A 23,222-nucleotide genomic window follows, 5' to 3' on the forward strand; every position below is an offset into this window, starting at 1 on the left:
CAAAGCAAATCAGAAACCTTGGACAGAGAAGTTTGGGAGAATTTACTGAAGGGGATGCTTCTCCCCATTACTGCATTTTGCCTGCTCATGACCACCCACACTCTCAGATGTGTGAATCCAGAGCTCCAAAGGCAAACCTGGCCCTGCCTCTCAGGGTCCCCAGGAGTGTCCTTCAGCTCAGCACCCTGTGGCTCCAGGGTGGCCTCTGACAGCACCAAGGTCTCTGCATGGCTGTTGTGCTGCTCCAAGTTCCAGTGTCTGTCCTTACATGAAGCTGGAGAGTTACCCTTTCTCTTACTTCTCAGGGGCCCCCAAGTGGCTGACTGTGTGCACCGAGGCAGAGGTGGGTGCAACCTGAAGTCTGAGTACCCGTGAAGCTTGGGCTCCATCCTGGGGTCATTGTTTCCATCTTTCAAAGGATGATGCCAGGCCACCTCACATATGACTTGGCGCATTCAAGAGAACCCCACTGGTGAGGGACAGCACCAAAGGCATGGTCACTGGTCACTCGTGCAACCCATGTCACACCTTTCACCTGTACCAGGGCTCAACGACCTGCCTCAAACAATTCCTTCAAAGACATTTGATTCCCTGATGGCGCAGCATGGCCTTAGCTGTGACAGTTCCTCTTGGCAGAGGTGTGAGCATTCACAGAGGTGCTGAGTGTGATGCTCATGCCTGGAGCTCAGTGCACAGGACCAATGGGTCAGGACACAGCATTTGGACAGGTCTGGGTGGTCCATAGGGATGGCTGGGAAAACACCCCTCAGGAGCATACCTGGCTTACTTCTCTGCAATCTTATAGTGGAGACGTGAGGGGGAGGTGAACATAAAGGGAGAGAATGTGGACCAGAGGAAGCAGCCTACAGGCATAGACTGAGTTCCAGAAACTTCCCTCTTATGGAAATGGCACTCCTGCACACTTCTCTCTAGGTCGCCCTCCACACTAATCAGTGATTTATTAATGAAATTAGTAGAAACCAATCAGGCCTGGCTGCATACACAGAGAAGACTTGAACAGCCACAGCTACCCACAGTGGTTACAACAAGAAAATCTAGAAAAGCCCTGGGCCATCAGTCCCGGATCACCAGTGCTAACAAGTCTGGTGGCTTCCCAGGAACAATGCCAGTGTCAGGAGCTGAGCCAAGGCTTGTGCCTAGAGCAGCCCCACTGGTCAGCAAGTCATTTGTCCCTCCAGCCACTCAGTCTTGGCTTCTTCTGCTGCAAGAGGACTCACATTTGGTCCTACCAGATGCTGAGGTCCCAAGGGCACTGGCTTGGGGTGGGGAGAGACATTTCTCATGTAGACAGTCCACAGTCACCCAAGTTAGTGACTGTGTAGTAGATTTATTTGTTTGAGTCTTTTCTGATTTATTTTTGAAACTCCTGGCTAGAGAGGGGCAGTTTCTCTTCTTCAGCCACCAGTTATGTCCACACCCCCAGGCACTTCTCTTATGGTCTCTTATGGGACTTCCAGGGCAAGAGACCCTGCCACCCTGGACAGCCCTTATCCATGTTCAAGAGTCCTACCATTCCACAGGGAGCTTTCAGATTCAGCTAATTCCACTCCACTGTGCATATATAGGCTGCCCCTAGCACCCCAGATTGCTATGTCTCAGCCCATGAGTGCAGACCCGTGTGTCTCTGCTTGGCACTTTCTTCCCTTGAGGCTCTAAGTCACAGTTATTTCCATCTTCCCAGATGTTTCTGTGTTTTATCATGTCCTATCATTCCAAGGACCCTGGAATCTTGCAAAATAACTGCCAGCATTCCAGCAGACTTGAACAGCCACAGCTACCCACACCTGCTTAGCACGCCTCTTCTTTGTTCTGATCGCCACATTTTTATGTTCCTTGAGTGGCATCATATAGCATCATGTTTGCTCCCAACTCAGATACCCCTGGCTTCAAGGCCTCACACCAATCCTCATAGCTGCATCTCTGAACTCAGCCCTCCAAGAAAGAGTGTTCATTATCATGTCTCCTAAGGAACTGTGACAAGCATATCCAGGCCATTTCAGATGCCCCTAGGGCAGCCATGGCTGTCTCAGGTGCTAGGACAGTCATGATGTGCACATCATGATCCCATCCCACCCAGCAAAATGGGAGTCAGAGGCCAAGGTAGAGCAAAGTTTGTGCTCAGTCCCCACCTTCCTGGGGCAATAAACCTGGGCCTCGGGTCCAAAGAAGATTACCCACCCAAAGTTAGAGCTACACTGATGGGATGGGGAAATGAGTCTTCATCACACATCTGAGGACTTCCACCCATGTGTCCTCTATTGTCCTGGTGATGATACTCCCAAACCATGTTGAATCCCTTGTGAAGTGAAAGATGTATTACACTTAAAAAAATATTGTTTAGTTGTCAATTGACCTTTATTTTACTTATTTATATGTAGTGCTGAGAATTGAACCCAGTGCCTCACACATGCTGGACAAGTGCTCTGCCACTGAGCCAAAGTTCCAGCCCCTGTATTACATCTTTTGCAATTTAAAAGCATTTGCTGATTCAAATGTGAATATTTAAGATGCAGAAATTATTTAGAAACTCGATGTTGTCTTTGTTTCTTTGCAAAAAATAAATATTTTACTAAATTTAAAAAGGTCCTTTCCTTAAATCAAAGGTGACCTGCAACAAGTATTGTGATTCCCTGAAATTTGAAATGTTGAGATGAGTTCTGTGTAGATTTCTGTACTTTTGGCAAATTGTTTGCAGGATAGATGACTAGATATAGAGGGGAGGGAAAAAGAGGAAAAGAATGGCAATGGGAGGGAAAAGGTATAAACTGGCAAGGTGGAATTTCAGGGGTGGAACTGTGGCCTCATCAGGGTGCTGTGTCCCCAGGTACGATTTGCACCTGCTGGAGCCCAGGGGCACCACAGTGTGATCCCTCTTGCTTGTGGCAGAGGTGCAAGACCCTGGAGACGACCAAGAGGGGCAGGCAGGGGACATTCTAAATAGAGATGGCAGGAGCTGAATCCTCATGGCAACTTTTGCTTTGGGGAGTTGTGGGGAGTGTTGCAAATGGTCCAGTAATCTTTGTGAAAGCATCTCTCAGGATGTCTCAGAGTCAGGCATCCCTAAAATGGAATCTCAGCTCTGTGCTTAATTGTATGGCTTTGGAAAGGGGAAGTCACCTCTCTGAACTTCAGTTTCCTTGACCCCTAAAATGGAGGATAATGAATACCACTAAATGATAAGTTTGGGGCAAAAATTAAATAAGTCCCTGCACTTGGAGGTGGCCTATGGAACACCTGGTAGATACATGTGTGAGCACCCACTCACTGTTCTAGTGTGCCATTGCTGCTCATGAAGAAAAAGGTGCACTTTTTATTGAACCAAATAATGACTTTTCACTGCTAATTTGCCTGAACTTAATTCTACTCTTTTATGGCAATGAGGTCTGGATGTTGACCTAATTATTCAGGTCTAGAATTAGACTCTACTTCCGAGCTAGGGAGAGCTGTTTCTAGCTGCTTCAACAACATACCTGGTGGTAAAGGGACATATCTAGTCAAAGATTTGTCCTAATACAGCCTCAAGGATGCCATCAGCTAAAGCTACAGGTAGTGAAGTAAATCTCATTTTCCTCAAGTCCTCACTAATTACAGCATGTCATCACAGGTTTATGTGTGTTTATCCACCAGAATGAAACAATGTACTGATTCCCAATCCAGTCACAAGCTTAACTGCCCTTTAAATAGGGTATGTATTTAAAATATTAATTTCATTATCTTCTAGCATTTTATAACTCCAACATGTTGCTCAGCATATATTTGCATATGTAAAGAATCCATTATTCTTCATGGCACAAATGGCTGTTGATTTGACTTATAACCTGAGCTGGAATCTAGCTACTGAGAAAGAGACAACATGTTTTTCTGAACTGAATCCTCCCAATGTGGGCAAAAGAATGGAAGGGCAGCCAGGCAAGAGGAGCACCACATCTCTCACCTGGGAGGCATGCTTCCCCTCAGAGGGGCTCAATGATGCTTGCTTTTTCTGCTGCCAAGTCAGCCAACAGACTGAAAGTCACTTCAAATCACCTCAAAGTTTCCCCATCATGGATGGGGCTAGAGGTCACTATCCAGCTGCAAAATGCTCAGACCTCACTGTCTACATTAGTTCTCTAGGATATTCTCCATAGAGACTTGATGTATACTTTTACCAATAAGTACTCACACACACATTCAGAAAATAGTCACTCTAATAGCTGTCAGTCCTACCTGCCGAACACTTCCAGTTTACATTCTCATCAGAAATACCATAGAATTGTAACTTTAGAACCCCTCAACTTAGTAAATCAGAAGACTGGCCCTGAGAGAAAATGGCAGGTGCTATAAGGAAGGCACACCTATGATGGGCAGGCATACTCAGAATGGCCAGTGTCAACTGCAGCCCTCCCAGCATGGCCCAAGACACCACAGCTATCATGCCTGACCAGGACCCCTGCTTGGATTTCCTGACATCACCCATGACTGCCCCTCTTGGTCAGCTTTCTATGTTCCCCTGAGGTCCCTTGCCATTCCTCATCTTTCTCTGTAAAACCTTCTCATCTCCACTTACCCCATGGACTGATCCTGCTTGGAAATGAGCTTCTCAACACTCTGGAGGTTTTCCCCCTCCCAATCCTGTGTCCACCAGGTACTCTCTGTGCCTCCTAAAGTGTGCCCATTGCCCTTTTCCACTCTTGACCTACCCTATACTTACTTTTCTCTCTCTTCCTCGCATTTGCATCCTATCCCCAATGCCTGGAACTGAGATACTCAGTGAATGTTTGTTCAGACAAATACTGAATTAACATTTACCACAGAAACTCAGCATACACCAACCAAAGATACAGACCCTTTCTCCACCCAAACCTGTTTCTGGAGAGCTGGGATGTGAGGCCATGTTTCTAGCAGAAACCATGGGGAATAAGTGGAATCCCATCATGCCTCCCAAAGAATCTTCTGTCCACTCTCCTCCCACTTGTGAAACAGGTGACATGACCAAGTCTGAGGGTAACAGAATCAAGGCTGGACTCTGCCCAATGGGAGAGAGCAAATAATCTAATCCATCTCAGCTGCTGACACTCATCATCATCATCTGGCCATCATCATCATCATGCCATTACCCCCATCACCATTATGTCACTGTCATTGTCATAACCATTGTTGTCATCCCCATCATCATCACTGTCATCATTATTATCACCATCACTAACATCATCATTGCCACTGCTATCCTCAGCATCACTACCATTACCACCATTAACACCACCATCACCACCACCATCACCACCATCACCACTATCATCACCATCACCACCACCATCACCACCATAACCACCACCAGTACCACCATCATTGTCATCACCATCATCACCATTGCCATCATTTTCATTATCACCATTGCTGTCATCATCATCACATCATCATCCCCAGATGGAAGGCATCACCACAACCTCTGAGGAGAGACAACAATACTTAGGGTCAAGCTCATAAGCAAACGTGGCACAAGAAATCTCAATGACTAAGAATCTAGTGATGATGTGGTTTTGTACATCCAGGAAAGATGGGTGTGAAGCTCTTGTATGTGAGCACATGAGGGCCTGGTGAGCGCGTCATAATAAAGACTGAGAGTGACCTGCTGTGCCCACTGTGGTGAGTATCTTTCACACACACAGAAACCAATCAGCCTGAGGCAGGGCAGATAAAGGCACATTACAGATAAAATACAAATATGCCATCATGAAGAGCAGGGCAGTAACAAATTTAGTGTGAGGCAGTAAACTTCACTCTGTTATTCATTTTGAAGAAAAACATAACATATAGTTAACAAGGTTGCATATTTCCTAAGAATGTTTGTACCCTGATATTCTGGAATAATGACTTTTTTCTCTATTTCAGAACTTGCTGGGTAATCCACGTGAACTTCCATTGTTTCATGGGGAAAGAAATTCATGAGTTTGTTAAAGCTAAAAAGGGCCATCTATTTTACTTATTTGTAGTTTCTTAACTAATTTATTGCTTCGGTGTATTTGGTTTCTCACATTTTCTCATGGGAATGAGTTATTGCCCACAGGTAGCTGGCTTGGAGGGGATGCCCAGTAGTGAGTCAAGGGGGTGGTCAGGAGAAGGAATAATGAGATATCATATTTCTGTGAAGCCAAACACAGAATTAGACTCACTGTACAAAACAGAGGTGCTCCTCAAAGGTGCTTCCTGGAGAATCCCCCAAATGGGTCATGGTTTGGGGAGAGATCACTTTAACTTTCAAGTTGCTTTCCTTCATTTTCCTTGATCTCCAGTGGGTGGAGGCCCCTTCCAACTCAGCATGAAGTGCATCCTCTATCTGGCCATTAGGAAGGTGTATTTCCCGCCCCCCTGAGTCTGCAGAAAGATAACATCACATGAAATGCTTTGTGAGACCGCCAAATGTCACTCCACACTTTGATACACTCTGCAATAAGTAGGCTTTCCCAAAACCAAGGGGGAACATGGTGACAGGGTGACCCGGGGCAAGGAGAGTGGGCTGCGTGGTTTGCATGGGCTCAAATCAGAGCTGTCTTGTCAAATGGCCTTTGCATTTTGTTTTAGTGTCCACACCTCAATCTCCTCAAACTCAAAATGAGAAGATGATCCAACAGCCAGGAAGATGTGGTTGACACAGGCAGGGCAGTTTTTCCATGATAATTTATCTTGTGTATTCCATTTTCAAAGATGGGAATGCCCACCTAGGTGTGGCAATGAGAAGTGAGGGCAGTTTTGCCACATGGAGTTGGTCCAAGGCTCTGTAGCATTGAGGCCCTGGGTTTCAAGCATGTGATCGGCCAGGATGCCACTGGTGATGGGAGGACTTAACCTGGACTGCTTAATGACCTGAGCACAGGATCACAATGCACCAGCTCACCGCCCCCCACTAACTGGTCCCACCTTGTTCCACTCTCAGCAGCAGCTTTGAAGTCTGATTTGCTCTCTCCAGAAAGAGATGAAGACAGGAGTCCAAGAAGTCAGGTCCTCCTCCTACATGCAGCACCCTTTAAGGACCAAATCTGGATTGATAATCACACTTGTTATCCACAATCCATGGAACCTCAAAGACACTTCCCTAACTTTTTCCAGGAGGATTCAGGCAAGAGCACTGAGCTTGTGATCCTCCTGACAGGTCCTTGCCCACTGAGTTCCCAAACAGAGCCTTCCTCCAGTCCAAGTGAACTGTGTCCAAGGCCACATTCCCATGAAATACCAGTAGCCTTCCTTCCTCTGACTCTGGGCAGACAGTGCCATCCTCACAGGTAACCAAGGTCCTGTGCCCAGAAGGGCTCACCAGTTGTTCTACTGTGCTATGCTCACCATTTTGGAATCCTCTGTCGCGACCCCTTGCCCGCAAGGAAGACGCAACTCAGGAATCTTCTTTCAGCAGTTTATTCAGGCCCTTGATATTTCTTCTAATCCCCGTCGGATGCCCCTCCCAGCCTTAATAAAGCATCTCAAGCCCCAATGCGAAGCTGCCACGTGGAACTTTCTCATAGGGTGTTGAAAAACCATGCGCCAACCCTCCCAAATAAGGAGTTGTTTGTCACGGACCACAGCGGAGCCAGTGCCATCTTGTAATGGCGACCATAATCTGCAGAAGCGGCTCACCACAGTTCCCCCTTTCTGTTTTCTGAAAACAATACAGGCGAGAGTAGAGGTCCTATCCCACTGTGCAGAAGTGGCTGCATAGTATGGCTCAGTCCTAAGGAGGGCCCTTCCCCAGATCTGAGGCCATATCAGCCGACGCCTTTTTTCGTGGGGCGGGGCGTGGACATCAAACCCGCATGCAATAGGACATGCTCTCCTTGAGGTCCACTTCAAGGATCACTCAAGTGCAGTGCCTTGCCTCGCATCCTGTATCGTGACGATGGTGGATGAAGGGGGGTAGCTGAGGCTGAACTGTGGCTGTACACAACGACAAACAAGTTGACAACACCCTGAAAGAAAGGCACGGACTTTAAGGCGATAGAGAAGCACTAGTGTGGAAACCCATCTGTGTGCAATGGCAGCAAGACCAGCAGAGTGCAAGGGCTTTCCAACACTAAGAGAACAACGAGGAAAGACATGCCGATCCCAGTGCAATGTTATAATAACTTGGGGTGCAACGACCATGTCAAAGATTTACTGTTTAAGATGCGCAAGCCAGACTTGAGGTGAATTGCCATTTTCTAAAGCTGCAAGAGCTTGGATGATCATAGCCTTATCGTGAGCACTGCAGGCCTTGAGGTGACAGAAAAACCACAAGCAGAGAAACATACCGAAGCAACACATTGCACCAAAAATGCCTACCCCCACCCACTCTTTAAAAAAGGAAAAGGCAGAAGATATCCAATTGGTGAATTGACCCAAAGTCATGGGATCAACACGGGTACTATTCAAGACAGCTATCTGGGTTAGTTGAGACTGGATCATGTCTTCCATTTCCATGGACCAATTTCCGGCCAAATATTCGCCAATGATGCAGGAAGCATTCCTGGAATCATTAAATCTGACAGAGGTTATGCATAAATGTGCACGTTGATCAACACAACCTAAATATACTAGATCAGACAATTCCTCAACTTGAGCTTGAAGCAGATCTATCCTTTGATTAGCAGCCAGAATCCCAGATAAAATGTGTTGATTAATTCTACTTTGAGATTCAAGTATGGTGGATGTTTGTTGAATAACCTCATTAATAGTGGCAGCAGTTTGTACTTGGCTGGCCATGGCTACTCCAGCTGTAACTGCTGCAGCAGCAGATACCGCCACAGCTGTCACTATAGCTGCCGTAATACCAAAATCTCTACGGGCTCTAATCAGTTCAACAATAGGAAAAGATTCCGGATCCGCAGTAACTGGGATCGGGACAAAGGTTGGAATTTTTATAATCACTGCCACAGTCCAAGAGCCATTCCAACACTCAGTTAAATAACAGGTAACATTAGAACAATTAAGCATCCCCTGTGATGTATCATTAGCCAAAAGAAACAGGAACGGAGATTGGAGACAGACTGCTGCAGAGGATAACGTAACATTACTTAATTGTGAGTTATGTGAAATATTTCCGAGTCTCCTACCTTGATCTGAGTCTTGGATACTACCAGAAACATTAAACAACCAGCTTTTGACTCCTCGTAATTGAGCCAAAGCGGAGATATCAGCTGTGGCTCCCTTTTCATTGGAAATTAACCATTGAAACCAAGACCAACCTGTTCCTATAGAGGAATTACAGTTGGAAGAATTATATAAGTATCTTTTATGAGAGGGGGAAAGAGAGAAACCCTTAGAGACCTGATGTTTCTCCCAAGAGTGATCTTGACAAGGCGTGAATGTTGGGGGGGTATCCTGTTTGTTGATTAGCAAATCTACCTTGTCCCAAAAGCATATCCTTGTCCCAATGGGGGTGTCCCGCCGCATGGTTTTGGGTGGCCTGCTCTACCGCGCCCTCTAGCACAAAGGCTCTCCAGTCCAAATATTTACCTGGAGAAACACAAGCCCAAACAAGGCTAGCCCAATCAGAGGGAGTCATACAGTATCTAGACAGACTCTCCACCTGAGTTAGTGTGAAGGCGGCATCCACCCCATAAGTGCGCACAGACTCTGCCAGGGTCTTCACAATTTTGAAATCTAAGGGCTCATGGAATCTTCCCCTATTATCATCCTGGAAAACTGGATAAGCAAGTCCCATCTCAGCGTTAACAGCCCTCCATGTTTGGGCATGGAAAGCTCTCCCCGAAACACCCCCACCGTACGGCGGTGGATCTGGAGGATCATTTTTCTTGAGCCCCTGTTTATTTTTGTTCCCTTCTCCTATAGCTAAACTCCCTAGCTGACGAGACAGCTTCCCGAGCTCTTCCTCCTCATCCTCCTCTTCCTCTGACCCACTTTCATATGGGGGTGTGCGCAGCGTACTGAGATCTGGATACAATCGTCTCCTCCCCTGTTTCACGCTCCGCACACTCCCATCCTCCTGAAATACCTCACTTCCTGCCGTCTCTGATTTTTCCTCATGTAATTGCTCTAGAACTTCCTGTCCTTTAGTAAGTGCTTCCTGACATCTGCCATCTGTGAGGCAACTACGAACCATCTTCCAAAGGGGTATCACCCCACCCTCTAATATGCCCTGCTCAGAAGCAAAGTCAAGATCCTTGCCTAACTTATCCCAGCTAGGTATAGTAAGGCTGCCCAAAAACGCAAACCACGGTGCAGCAATATCTGTCTTCTGTAAAAATCTCTGTAAAGTACTACGTTTCACTTCCAGGCCCTTGGAACGTAACAGGCCATCTAGGGCCAGGAGAAGCGGACTTGAAGATGCGGCACCCATGACACAACAAAAGATGCACAAAAAACAAAAGTGAAAGTAAAAGCGAAAGTACACAGTGCAGCTGCAATAAAATGTAACGCTCTCTCTTTATTTACAGAGGAGCAGCCCCCCCCCCCCCCCACTTTGATCGCGGATCCCACTTACCTGGGACTAACCGGTGCACCACCCCTGACTACTGAAAGTTCTGGTTCCCGTGTCTTTGCACCACTTGTCGCGACCCCTTGCCCGCAAGGAAGACGCAACTCAGGAATCTTCTTTCAGCAGTTTATTCAGGCCCTTGATATTTCTTCTAATCCCCGTGGGATGCCCTTCCCAGCCTTAATAAAGCATCTCAAGCCCCAATGTGAAGCTGCCACGTGGAACTTTCTCATAGGGTGTTGAAAAACCATGCGCCAACTCTCCCAAATAAGGAGTTGTTTGTCACAGACCACAGCGGAGCCAGCGCCAACTCTCCCAAATAAGGAGTTGTTTGTCACAGACCAACAACTCTCCCAAATAAGGAGTTGTTTGTCACAGACCACAGCGGAGCCAGCGCCATCTTGTAATGGCGACCATAATCTGCAGAAGCAGCTCACCACAATCCTCAACAACTTCATCCTTGAACCTGTGCTTTGGAAGTGCAGGCTAGTGGAACAAAAGGCAGTACAGGAGCACAGAGCACCTGCAGCAGGCATGGCCATCCATCCTCACCTTCCCAGTCACCTGCAGAGCCTGCAACACACCAGGAGCACATGAGGCTAGGGCTGCCTGGATGCCTTGGTGGTCAGCAGAATACGTAGAGAGTACTGCAGATGCATCCTGGGGAGGCTGTGGAAGAGAAGCTACCCAAACAGGTTGCTCCAGTGCCTAACCACAGCTTGCTTTGAATGCAAAAAGAAAGCAGCAGCATTCTAAGAAATATGACCAACCAAAAAGCTGCTTGGTGGATTCCTGCCTTGGGTCAGCCAACCGTTCAGGTTACAGTGAAGCCCAGGAAGGAGATGGGGGAGAGGACAATGCTGAGTTGCTTCTCTTGCCAGCTCCTCTTGCTCATTGGCACACTGAGGCAGAGCTGGCTGGCAGGTGGCTTGCAAACCAGGAAGTGAAAGAAACAGGAGAGTCCATTTGTGCAGTGTTGATGCCATTCTAGCAAGAACACAGGACATGTGCCTTCCCAGAAAGGAAATGTGGACTTTCAGATGTGGGGGTTCTTCACCCAAACTCATGTTCTGACACTGCATTGGAAACTGGAATCCACAACTTAAAGATGACTGCAAAATTCATGCCAATAACTTAGAGATTTTTGGTTTTCTTGACTCAGAAAAGCACTAAATAGCAAAATAAAAAAAAAATCAACATGAAGAATTGAGAGAGAGAGACCACAGAAGAATGGCATATGATTCCTATTTCAATATTTTAAGGTCTTTTTATCCCTTTTGAGAAAGGAGCCCCACAATTTTGTTTTGTGATATACCCAACCTGACCTGCTCCCAGGCTTTGAAGATGTCTCAAACATGTGCCATGATTTTGACCCTGTTTTAATGATATCCTACTTAGATGTAAAGCTGGTACCTTACAGTTGCTGCAGCCCCTCCATCACCTCATAGGATCAAGCCCACGGGGGGTGTGCTACCACATGCTTTAAGGGAGACCTTAGCATGAAGTGGGAGGAGGAGGAGTTCTCACCAGTGCAATGAAAAATAAAGACCTTAAGAAGGAAGTTAATCAAGCTGCTTCTGAAAATGACAATAAAAATTTGTTTGCACTCCTAATACACTGCTTCCTTACAAATAAATGTACCCTTTAAAATCTTTTAAACTTCCTCTCAGCTGTACATAAAAACAGGCTTATTAGTCTCAGTTGGAAATTTCTCAATGGCTAATAATAGAAAACTGAAATCAAAATGGGTATAAAAAGTTAAGACAATTTATTGTTTCACTTAAAGAGTCACAACATATCCCAGTTAACCATATTTTCACAGACATGGTGTTTTTGTTTCTTGTTGTCTTTTCCATTGCACTGGCTATGTCCCAAGCATGCCTCATGATTACAAGATGGCTGCCGGAACTCCCAGGCACATGAGCTTCCTCATTCATATCTCATTTTCCAGGTATGTGTGATTATGAACTGATAGACTGTAAGTCTAAATTAACTTGTATCTGTATGTGCTACCATATGCACAAAGGTTATCTGAAAAATGAAGTCAATGCAGATTAAAAGATATCTGAGGCACAGAGAGAAAGCAGTAGAGAATGACTAAGATATTGTCTAAACAGCTGGACAAAACTATAACTGAGATCATACCCTTTTTTGGGGGGTGGGGTACCATGGATTGAACTGAGAGTCACTAGACCATTGAGCTATCCACCGTATTTTGTATTTTATTTAGAGATAGGGTGTCACTCAGTTGTTTAGCACCTCTTGTTGCCTAGGCTGGCTTTGAACTCATAGTCCTCCTGTCTTGGCTTCCAGAGCCGATTGAAATATAGGTGTGCAGTACCATATGCGGCACAATCCTGACTTTGACTTACAAGTAATCAACAAATCCTTGTTTTTTTGCTCGTTTGATGGATTTCAATTATTGTCTATCAAAATAAAGGACAATTAAAAGAACTCTTTAGCACCAGACACTCCCTGGACATGGTTTCTTACAGCTCCAAACCCAGAGAGAAAGGACACTAAGCAAGCATTTGGAAGTATGAATGCCATGCTCCTGAGAGTCTGGTCATGATGTGAACTCCTTGAACAGTAGCCATATCCACCCTCCTGCAAGTTTCAATTTCTGCAAACCTGGTTTAGAGAGGACTGCAATATACTTCAACACAAATGGTCACCATGTTCTTAAAGTGTTAGTTTTCCCTACTGCCAACCCCAACCTTGAAGTTTTACAAAATAAAGAAGATTATATGTCTACAAATTATTTTCGTGAATCGTGACATCATTCTACTGAATGGGGGCAGTAGAGGAAGGAAATAAACCTAGGAGTGTTTCTCATTGACTGTCCCTCCTCCTTCGGTATATGTGAATATCCAAGGGATGCCTCGGTCCCCTGCATGGCCTCTGCTGATCCCTGTACTGGGAACAGCAGGGGTATAAGAAGCTTTGATGAAAGCTCAGGTTTAAGTGATTCATTCACCTCCAGTGTGTTATTTTGCTCACCTATGTCATGCAGCTCCTGTCAGGACACAGAGCCACCAACTCACACCCAGCCACCTCTTTCCCCTTAGATGACCTGACTTTGGGAAGAGGAACTGCTCCCTTCCTAAGTCCTCTGCACCTGCTGGAGGTGAGGACTGATGTTTTAATGAACTTGCAAAATTTATGTCTATTCCTAAATGGTGAATCTGCCCATGTATTCTCCTGGGGAGCTTCACAAGGTGCTGTCCCTGCATGCCCTACTCCTCTTCCACAGCTGGTTTAAATTTTCATCTTTGCCCTGCATTTTCTGATGAGAGAGAGAGGCAAGCCCAGTTGGGAGACTTTGAAATGCTGAGTGCTTCCTTCATCTGATTTTCTACAGAGAACTTTTATTTCTTAATGCTCTGCTTGCATTTAGCCTGGCTGTCAATTTTGTTCCTACAAAGAAGCTTTTCCATGAGGTCTAGGTGTTCTCCATTTCTAAAATCACTTTCTGTGTCCAATTCCCAGTTTCTACCCTCTGGGTACCTTCCCCAAGGAGGGCAGGCAGGTGTTGTTTTCACCAGGGTCCCTAGCAGAGGCTGGGCAGATCATCTTCTATTCAACCAGATCCTCCCCCTTTCTCCTGATTGGCTCCTGTGAAATCAGGCCAGTGTCCCCTACTACCCTCCAGGGCTCTGTGATCCTGTTGGGCTTGGACCCATTGGGATTGGGGCCTTTTGTTTTGGGGGATGACAGAAATCCTAGAATGAGCCACTGACAATTAAAAGGAAAGGTGGAGCATTCTCTTATTCTTGGAGAGGGTATGCTTTATTCTTGGAGAGATAGATGATTTCAAATTTGTATTACTTTCCATCAAACTCATTCTCTGGCTTGCTAAGAATGGTAACCTCGGTGGAGGGAAACTTGGTTCTTCATAAGCTCAGCAAGCAGGTGACACTGGTGTTGAATTTCATGAAATCTTTTTTAATTCATGTACAAATCACTGAATTACCATTTTTGCCTCCTTAAAATGAGTGTTTACTGTAGAGAGCATTACTGCAGACCTTGCCACTCTCTGCAGAGCAACACAGGCCTGATCATGAGCTTCAGATACCACCAAAAGCACCTGCCCCACTCTTAGGACCTGGAAGTGATGGGGTAGTGGTCAGCACTGAGGGGCCCTGCAGATCTGCCTCTGCTTGCAAGTCCTCTTCTGGGGACATGGAACCCTGTGGATTGTTCTGCTTGGAACCTGAGGAAGAGCCTGGCAACCAGAGAGCATTGTCAGTAGGCCAAGAGATGGAACCAGGTTCAACAAGGGAGTGTTGCCTGTTGTCCAACCTCTTGTATTTGAAGGTCATGAGGTACAAATAGGTAAGGATGTTTATGGTCAGAGGTGACCAGCTATGACTGCCAGTTCTGACCCCAGAGAGTGCCAAACCAAATCAAGAGTATGGAAGCTTAGCCAGTCAGTCATATTCTGTACCTGTGGTTCAGGGCAGCAAGGTCGGGGCCTCTGCAGAGGAGGCACATGTGTCTTGTCACTGTCTGTGGCTCCTCCACTTCTCCATGTAGACACTTTCTGCAGCATCCCAGCAGCTGATCTGCTGAAACAAGTCACAGGAACCTCCCTTTGGTGTCTTCCTGCTGACTGCTCAGTGTACTTGGAGGCAGGCAGGGGGAGAGGATCCTCCAAGTACAGGAATCCAGCCCCAAGTGCAGGGAGAGAAAAAGGAAGGGCTTTCCAAGGGTATCTGGATTTTGAAGATAATTTTTTTCCTTGTGATGTTACTTATGCTGAGTGCAATTTACAGTGGGTGGACAGATCTTAAGGGCATAGCTCTGAGGACTTTTATAAAGCCTTCACTAACACAATGAGTCCTGGGTCAAAATGAAGGACACCTTTCCTGGTAAGCACAGGTCCTGGTGGAGGTAAGCATGTTCACTTTCAATTCTTGGAGCCTGGTTTGCCCACTGCTGCCTGTCAAGCCATGAAAATGTTCATGGACCTTTTTCCATGTTCACCCTCCCGCAGTTTGCGAAGCTGAATGGACCAGTAGTCTGCTCTTCCTTCTTTCTGAAGAGCACCCGCCACTTGAGGATTGCTTCTGACCATTCTCTCAGTGGCAACTTGGTGGCTTCTTCCCTGTGAATAAATCTTCTATCCACTGTGAATAAAGTGTCTGGGAACAATCTTGTTCACATATCCATCTCCATTGTGGTTTTATTCCTCTGGTAGAATGCCAAAGAGTGTGGCTCAAGGTAACATGGTGAGTGCTTAACTTAACAAGGAAGTGTCAAACCCTTTTCCAGATGGTGACAGTATTATGCTGTCCTCTAACAGCATGTACATTTCACTTCCATGCTTTTGTCAGTGTTGGGTATTATGCACAACAGAGGGTGTGTGTTGCAGGACTTAAACAGGGCTACAATTTCCATTCCCCAATGACAAAGGAAGTGGGACACTTATTCTTGCATTATTCCTAGAACTTTGAGAACTTTCTATTCAAATTTTCTGTCACTTTTCAATGTGTTGCTTATCTTTGTATTGAAATGCAAGAGTTCTTTCATTCTAGATAAAAGTCTTGAATTAAGAATATTTTCTCTTCTTCTATACATTTCCCATGTAGTTTCATAAAAATATTTGAAATTATATATAGATTTTTAACTTTTTGAAGGCTGATAAAAAGAAAGATCTAATTGTAGAGAGTTCTCTCCCATTCCTTGGCCCATGGTTTCATTAGATTATTAACATTTATTGCTATTAGACTCTAGGACATTCTGATATATTTTGAAAATTAACAGTTTGCAAGTGTTTCCTCCATTCTGCAGGTTTTTCTCTGCCCTGACTTTCTTTACTTGTCCCCTTTTGCATTATGGGTTGATTGTATCCACTATCTACTCTTGTTTTTGTTGTCCATACTATTGATGTTGTGTTAACACACACACACACACACACACACACACACACGCGCGCGCCTGCAGACTGCCGCCCAAGAACAAAAAGAGTTAGTTGCCAAGACTATTGGGAATGACTAGGCAAGGAAGTTTATTTCTTTGTTTTTTTTTTTTTTTTCCCCTAGGAAGTTTATAGTCATAGGTCACACAGTTGAGGCTTCCACCCACTTTGAAGTGATTTGCCTGCCGCAGACCAGCTGGTCCTGGCCCCCAGCAGGAGCTCAGCCTTTTGGAGACCGGCACCCTTCAGAGAGTTACCTGGATTTGCAGTAATGTCCTCCTGGTTGGCTTATTTCATGTGTGTGTGTGTGTGTGTGTGTGTGTGTAAATTGCATGTAAATGGAAGGAGACCCTCAGGGGTATACAAAATTACATACAAGAGGAAGTGAGGGGAAAAGAGGAAAAATATAAGGGGGAGAAATGAATTACAGTAGAGGGGATAGAGAGAGAAGAGGGGAGGGGATGGGGGAGGGGGGATAGTAGAGGATAGGAGAGGCAGCAGAATACAACAGACACCAGAATGGCAATATGTAAATCAATGGTTGTGCAACTGATGTGATTCTGCAATCTGTATATGGGGTAAAAATGGGAGTTCATATCCCACTTGAATCAAAGTGTGAAATATAATATATCAAGAACTATGTAATGTTTTGAACAACCTACAATAAAAATTAATTTAAAAAAAGAATGAAAGTACAATAAATTCTACAGAGGCCTTGGAACATTTTCTAAAAAGAAAGCTCCTGGGTAGAGCTGGAGCCCCAATGAGGTCTGCGGGTGACAGGATGGATCCGGGTCGACCCTTGCCAGGGCTGCAGCAGGATTCAGCCAGGTGGTCCTTTGCCAAGCCTAAGCTCCAGCAGGCATCTGGTGGAGGGTGGATGTAATACTGCTGAACCCATGCCTGGGCTCCCTTGCACTTCTGCAGGATGAATCAGGGCAGAGCCTGAGCTCTGTTGGTGGTTAAGCCCAGGTGGTGGAGGGATGACCATGGTCCTACCCTGGATCTGGACTCTCAGAGGTGTACTAATAGGATCGGGGCTTAGCCCTTGCTCCACCAGGTTTCTACCTGTGAGCACAGGCAGACCAGGCCTGAGCCTGAGGTTGGCCGGGATCTGCAGGTGGGTGGATTCATCCTGGTAGAGGCCTGAGCTCCTGGGTGGGGGGATCTTGCTTATAATTGGAGGTTGTATTGGGCAGAGCCTAAGCTCTGAGCCTAAGCTCAGAGATCTGTCAGAGGTGGGAAGGAAACAGACCTACCTTGTCCTTGGTTCAGGCACAAGTTCTTGAGTCAGAGAAGGGCTGTGCTTGAGCACCTTAGGGTGTCTTCTGTTGGCGGATGTAGTCCTGGGTGTGGCCTGAGCTCTAGCTGGGGTCAGCTGGTAGCAGAATGAAACCTTGAACCAAGCTTCCTCCCTAGCTTGTTGTCTAGGTTGAGCTGGGCTGAGGATAAATTCCTGCATGTGTCCACTGGTGGACGCAGGCAGTCCTGAGTAGAGCAAAGGCTCCAAGGAGATCTGCAGTTGGGCACAGGAAATCCTGGGCTGAGCCTTGGTGTGGGTCCATCCCACCACCAACACACCACAGCCCAGGCAGAGCCTCAGGCCAGAACTGCCTCTGCTCACCAGGAGACCACTGCAGGAGCTCAGCTCCACTTCAGATTCTCGCCACAGGTCCTGCCTGGGAGCCTAGGCCCAGAGTGTCCCAGGTCCATTAGGATCTGGCAGACTGGCACAGAAGCTCAGGCTTGACCCAGGACTGACTCCACCAACTAGCAGACCCCTCCTGAGTTCTGTGTCTCAGGCTCCGCCCAGGATTGACTCCTCCCACTGGTGGAAACCTGCCAGAGTTCATCCCCAGTCCAGATCAGCCTGGCTGACAGGCCCTGGAGCCTGGACCCAGGAAGGCCTGGAAAATACCGCCACCAGGGGATCCCTGCAGGAGCTCAGGCCGGGCTCATGATATTCCACCCACCCACAGATCCTCGCCAAAGCTAAAGCCCTGGGCCGGATTGCCTCTGCTCACAGGCAGACACCTGCTGGAGCTGAGGCTCAGCCCAGATCAGCCTAGTGCTCTTGTAGGCATCCACATCCAGGGTAGGATCCCCGCCACCAGCAGATCCCCTGCGGGAGCTTTGGCTCCGCCAGATCACCTTGTTGAAGTGCAAGGGAGTCTGGCCCAGCATTAAACCCAAGTTCATCCCGCCAACCCCAGATCCCTGCTGGAGCTTAGGCTCAGCTCTGCACCACCTCTTGGGACCTGCATGGGAGCCCTGGCAAGGGTAGTTGCCGTTCCATCTCTATCGCTTCACCTGCAGACTGCCGCTGAGGCTCAAGCTCTGCCCTGGAGCCAGGCCCCAGGGTAGGCCCAGGTTCTACCTGCCACCTGCTGATGACTCTAAGACCTTAGGTTCAGCCCAGTACTGTTTCTGCTCAATGGCAGACATCCTTGGGTCCTCAGGATCCTCCCAGATCTGCCAGGAGGACCTGCAGCAGGAGCCTGGCCTAGGGTACCCAGGTCCTTCCCACCACCAGCAGGAGCTCAGGTCCATTCCTGATCTGCCCTGCTAAACCTGCATGGGAGGCGGGCCCAGAGTTAGACCAGGCAGCCTGCCAATGGCTGACCTCCTCCAGAGCTCAAGCTCCGCCCAAGATTGCCTCCACCCACAGGCAGACGCCCCGCACGGCTTGGGCTTGGCCCAGACACCCTTGACTACCTGAACTGGAGCCGCAACCAGTAGAGGCCTGGGTCCCTCCTGACACCTGCAGACCCCAGTCTGAGCCCAGGCTCAACCCAGGACCACCTCTGCCCACCCGCAGTCACCCTCAGCGGCAGGTGAAAAAATTAAGACTTCAACTGGAAATGTAGAAGAAGATCCAGGATTCTAAGCTGCCAAAGGGCTCTCTGCCACTTGCTTGAAAACAGTATTCTGGTGATGTTCCTGTGGCTGTCATCACAGCTCACCAGAGCTGACTCACACCCCAAGCTCATACAAGTCCAAAAAAAAAAAAAAAAAAAAAAAAGAAAAGAAAAGAAAAAGAAAACAAACTGCCCAATACAAATGGGAAATGACAAACGTAGGCCGTTTATAAAATGACATACCAAACAGTTGAGATGACATTCCATGTCAATATAGTAATCCAAAGAAAATATAAAGTATCTGTTTGTGTGTGTGTGCATGTGTGTGCGTGTGTGTGTGTTTGCTAATCAAAGACAAAGAATAAAGGGAATGAGAAAAGTTAATAGTGACCATGTTTTAAAATGTAATTGTCATGCTCTGATACTTTCAAAGCAAAATTGTCATAGGCCTTCTGCAGAAAAGTTTCAGAACATATACCAAATTTTAAAGTGCATGCTTTCCTTAGCCCAAGAATTTCAATTTCAATAACACGTTTATTGTCATTGTGGTAAATCTTGAAATTTTACCATGAAATCCATCATGGTAGTCAAGGTCCCCAGCAGCTGGGGATCAGACCCCAGGTCCCTGGGGAATGTCACTGGACACCATGCTTGGCTCACACCCATGCCTTTCCTGGGGCTGCTTTGGCTCATAAAAAGAAAGATCTAATTGTAGAGAGTTATCTTCCATTCCGTAGTGCATGCTTTCATTAGATTATTAACTTTTATTGCTATTAGACTCTAGGAAATTCTGATATATTTTGAAAATTAACAGTTTACAAGTGTTTCCTCTCATCTGCAGGTTGTTCTCTGCCCTGAATTTCTTTATTTGTCCCCTTGTGCATTACGGGTTGATAGTGTCCACTATCTACTCTTGCTTTTGTTGTCCATGCTACTGATTTTGTGTTAAAAAACAGACACACACACACACACACACACACACAGAAAAGAACACATAAGAGTTAATTTTCAAGACTATTGAGAATGACTGGACAAGGAAGGTTCTTTCTTCGTTTTTTTTTTTTTTTCTAGGAAGTTTATAGTCATAGGTCACATAGATGAGGCTTCCACCCACTTTGAAGTGATTTGCATGTGTCAAAAGATAAGCATCTTGTTTCAAACTTTGGAATGTGGCATCCAGTTTTCTAACACCTTGTGTATTCTTAGCCCCCTTGTCAAAGAGCAGCTGTGTATACTGGTATGGAAGCTTGATCCCTCTACTTCTGTTTCTGTCTAAGGGTTTTGAATTGTTTGTTTTATTGTTTTGGCTGTTTGAGTTCTTTTGAGTTTTTTTTATTAATTTTACAATCATTCATTTCTCTTTCTGTAAAGCATGGTGCCATTGGGACTTTGATAGGAATTGCCTCAAATCCATAGGTGGCTGTGTTAGTGGGAATATTTCCACAGCATTCAATATCCTATTCTATGAATGTAAGATGCTTTTGAATCTGTATCTTTTTAAAATCATCCAATTCACATTTTGTGGTTTTCAATATGCAGACCTTTTAATTGCTTACTTAGGTTTCTTCCTGATTATTTTGTGATTTCTGATGCTATTGCAAATAGCCATTCTTCTAAATTCTTTTTCAGACAGATCATTAATAATATATAGAAATGCAAGAGAGTTTTATAAGTTGATGATATATTTTACAACTTTACTGATTTCAGTTATTATTTCTGACTGACTTCTTTTATGGAGGCATTAGCTCTGTATGATATTAGCTACGACGTTTTCATGTATGGCTATTCAGGTGTTGAGTTAATTTCTGAGTATTTCTAAATTATTGAGTGTTTTTGTTGTGAAGGTGGTAAATTTGACAACCATGTGACCTTCTTCCTTGATGCCCACCTGAACTGGAGCTTGCAACCGGTATAAGCTTGGATCCATCCTGCCACTGCAGACCCCAGCCTGAGCCTAGGCTTCGCCCATCACTGCCTCCACCCACCAGCAGATACCAGCAGGATTAGTGGAAAATTTTGGACTTCAACTGGAAATTTAGTAGAACCAGAATTCCCTTTCTGGCCAGGGCTATCTTCAAGGGGCATAACTTGCTTGAAATCAGTATTTTGTCAGTTGCTTCAAAACAATATTTTTGTGGTATTCCTGTGGTTATCTCCTGGAGCTCCAATGGTTACTCACACATAGCACTTACACAATTCAACAAAAATAAATAAACCCCTCAGCAAAAATGGGAAAGGCCATATATAGGTTTTTCATAAAAGATAATATACCAAACAGTTGAGATGACTTTCCACATCAACAATATAGCTATCCAAAGAAAACATAAAGTACATGTGTGTTTTTGCCTATCAAATACAATGAATAAAGAGAATGAGAGAATCTAATGTAGATCGTGTTGAAAAATGAATTTGTCCCACTCTGATAACTGCAATACAAAATTTCCATAAGTTTTCTGCTGCAAAATTTTAGAAAATATGAAAAAAATTTAAAGTACATGCCTACCTTTAGCTCAAGAATCTCAATTTAAATAACTTATTTATTGACGTTTTTACAAATTTTAAATTTTATCATACAATCATTCATTTTACTCTTTTCACAGGCATATATCAAGTACTTTTTAATTCTAGTTTTTTATTTCTTAAAAATATTTTATATATCTTTATACATATACCTATATTATTATATCTCAGACACACATTTTTCAAAAAGTTAATATATCTTCAGTTGTACCTGTTCAAGATATGCAACAATTAACATGTTAACTGTTTTTAAAGATAGTATGGTTCTATGGCACCAAATAGAATCACATTTGTATACAGGCATTACCATCATTTGTCCATCTCCAGGACTTTTCTACTCGCCAATTCAACTTGTCATCATTCAATACTAACTTGCTGGTTTTCCCCATTCCTAACCCAGGTAACCACCATTCTACTACTTTCTGTCTCTATGAATTTGTTTATTTCAAAGGTGTATTTTAATTATATAAAAGTACAAGAACAATGTGTGCAGGTGTATGTGTGTACATGTACATTCACACATTTGCCTCAATATACATACAAAACGTGCATTAGCAACCATCTTTGCTTTCTTGCTTTCCACATTTATGTTTATAAATCCTCCACTATTGTGTAAACATTCATTTATTTTCTTCTAGGACTTTGATGATTAATACATTTAATTTATCAGAGCATGTGGAGATTATTTTGTATTTTTATTTTTTAATTTTTTTTTTAGTTGTAGCTGGATATAATACCTTCATTTTATTTATTTGTTTTTAGGTAATGCTGAGGCTCCAACTAAGCGCCTCACACATGCTAGGCAAGGGCTCCACTGCTGAGCCTCAACCCCGGCCCCTGGAGTTTATTTTGATGTACATAATAGGACAGGGATTGGATTTCATGTTTCTACCGACATCACTAGGCATCTTCAAAATGGTCCCAATACCACTTACTGAATAATCTGTCTTTCTCCAAATAATTCTGAACACACGAGAAACATTAATTTGTGCATCAACATGCTCCTGTCATCTTTGTCTTCATTCCAGAATCATAACCAAGTCTGGTGGAGCGAGCTTTTCCTAAACGTCCTGCCTTTCCTTAAACTCTTAGGGTTCCTCTGCTGTTCTCCTGTTCATATGGCTGTTTTCCTGATGGACTGAGCCCCAGTATATCTGTGGGCTTCTGCACACCATCACAAGATCTGACACTTGTACTTGATTCTCTGGGGTTTTCTTAGTTCAGTAAAATCTGCTGTTTCTCTGTCATGACCCCTAGCTGGAATCTCAAGGTTTGCTGTGCTGGTTGTAGCAGCCTTGCCATTCTTCCTGTGCTGAGGAGTCCTCAGGGCTTTCAAATAGAGGAAAAGAGATGAGTGGCCAAGTAATTTACTAATTACACCACAGTGCAGAGAACCTCAAACACTGTGATGAGCACTGGGTGACTGAAACAGTTCTGGGCTCTGGGGACACTGAACATT

Source organism: Callospermophilus lateralis, chromosome 7, assembly GCF_048772815.1.
Source record: "Callospermophilus lateralis isolate mCalLat2 chromosome 7, mCalLat2.hap1, whole genome shotgun sequence".
NCBI lineage: Eukaryota > Metazoa > Chordata > Mammalia > Rodentia > Sciuridae > Callospermophilus > Callospermophilus lateralis.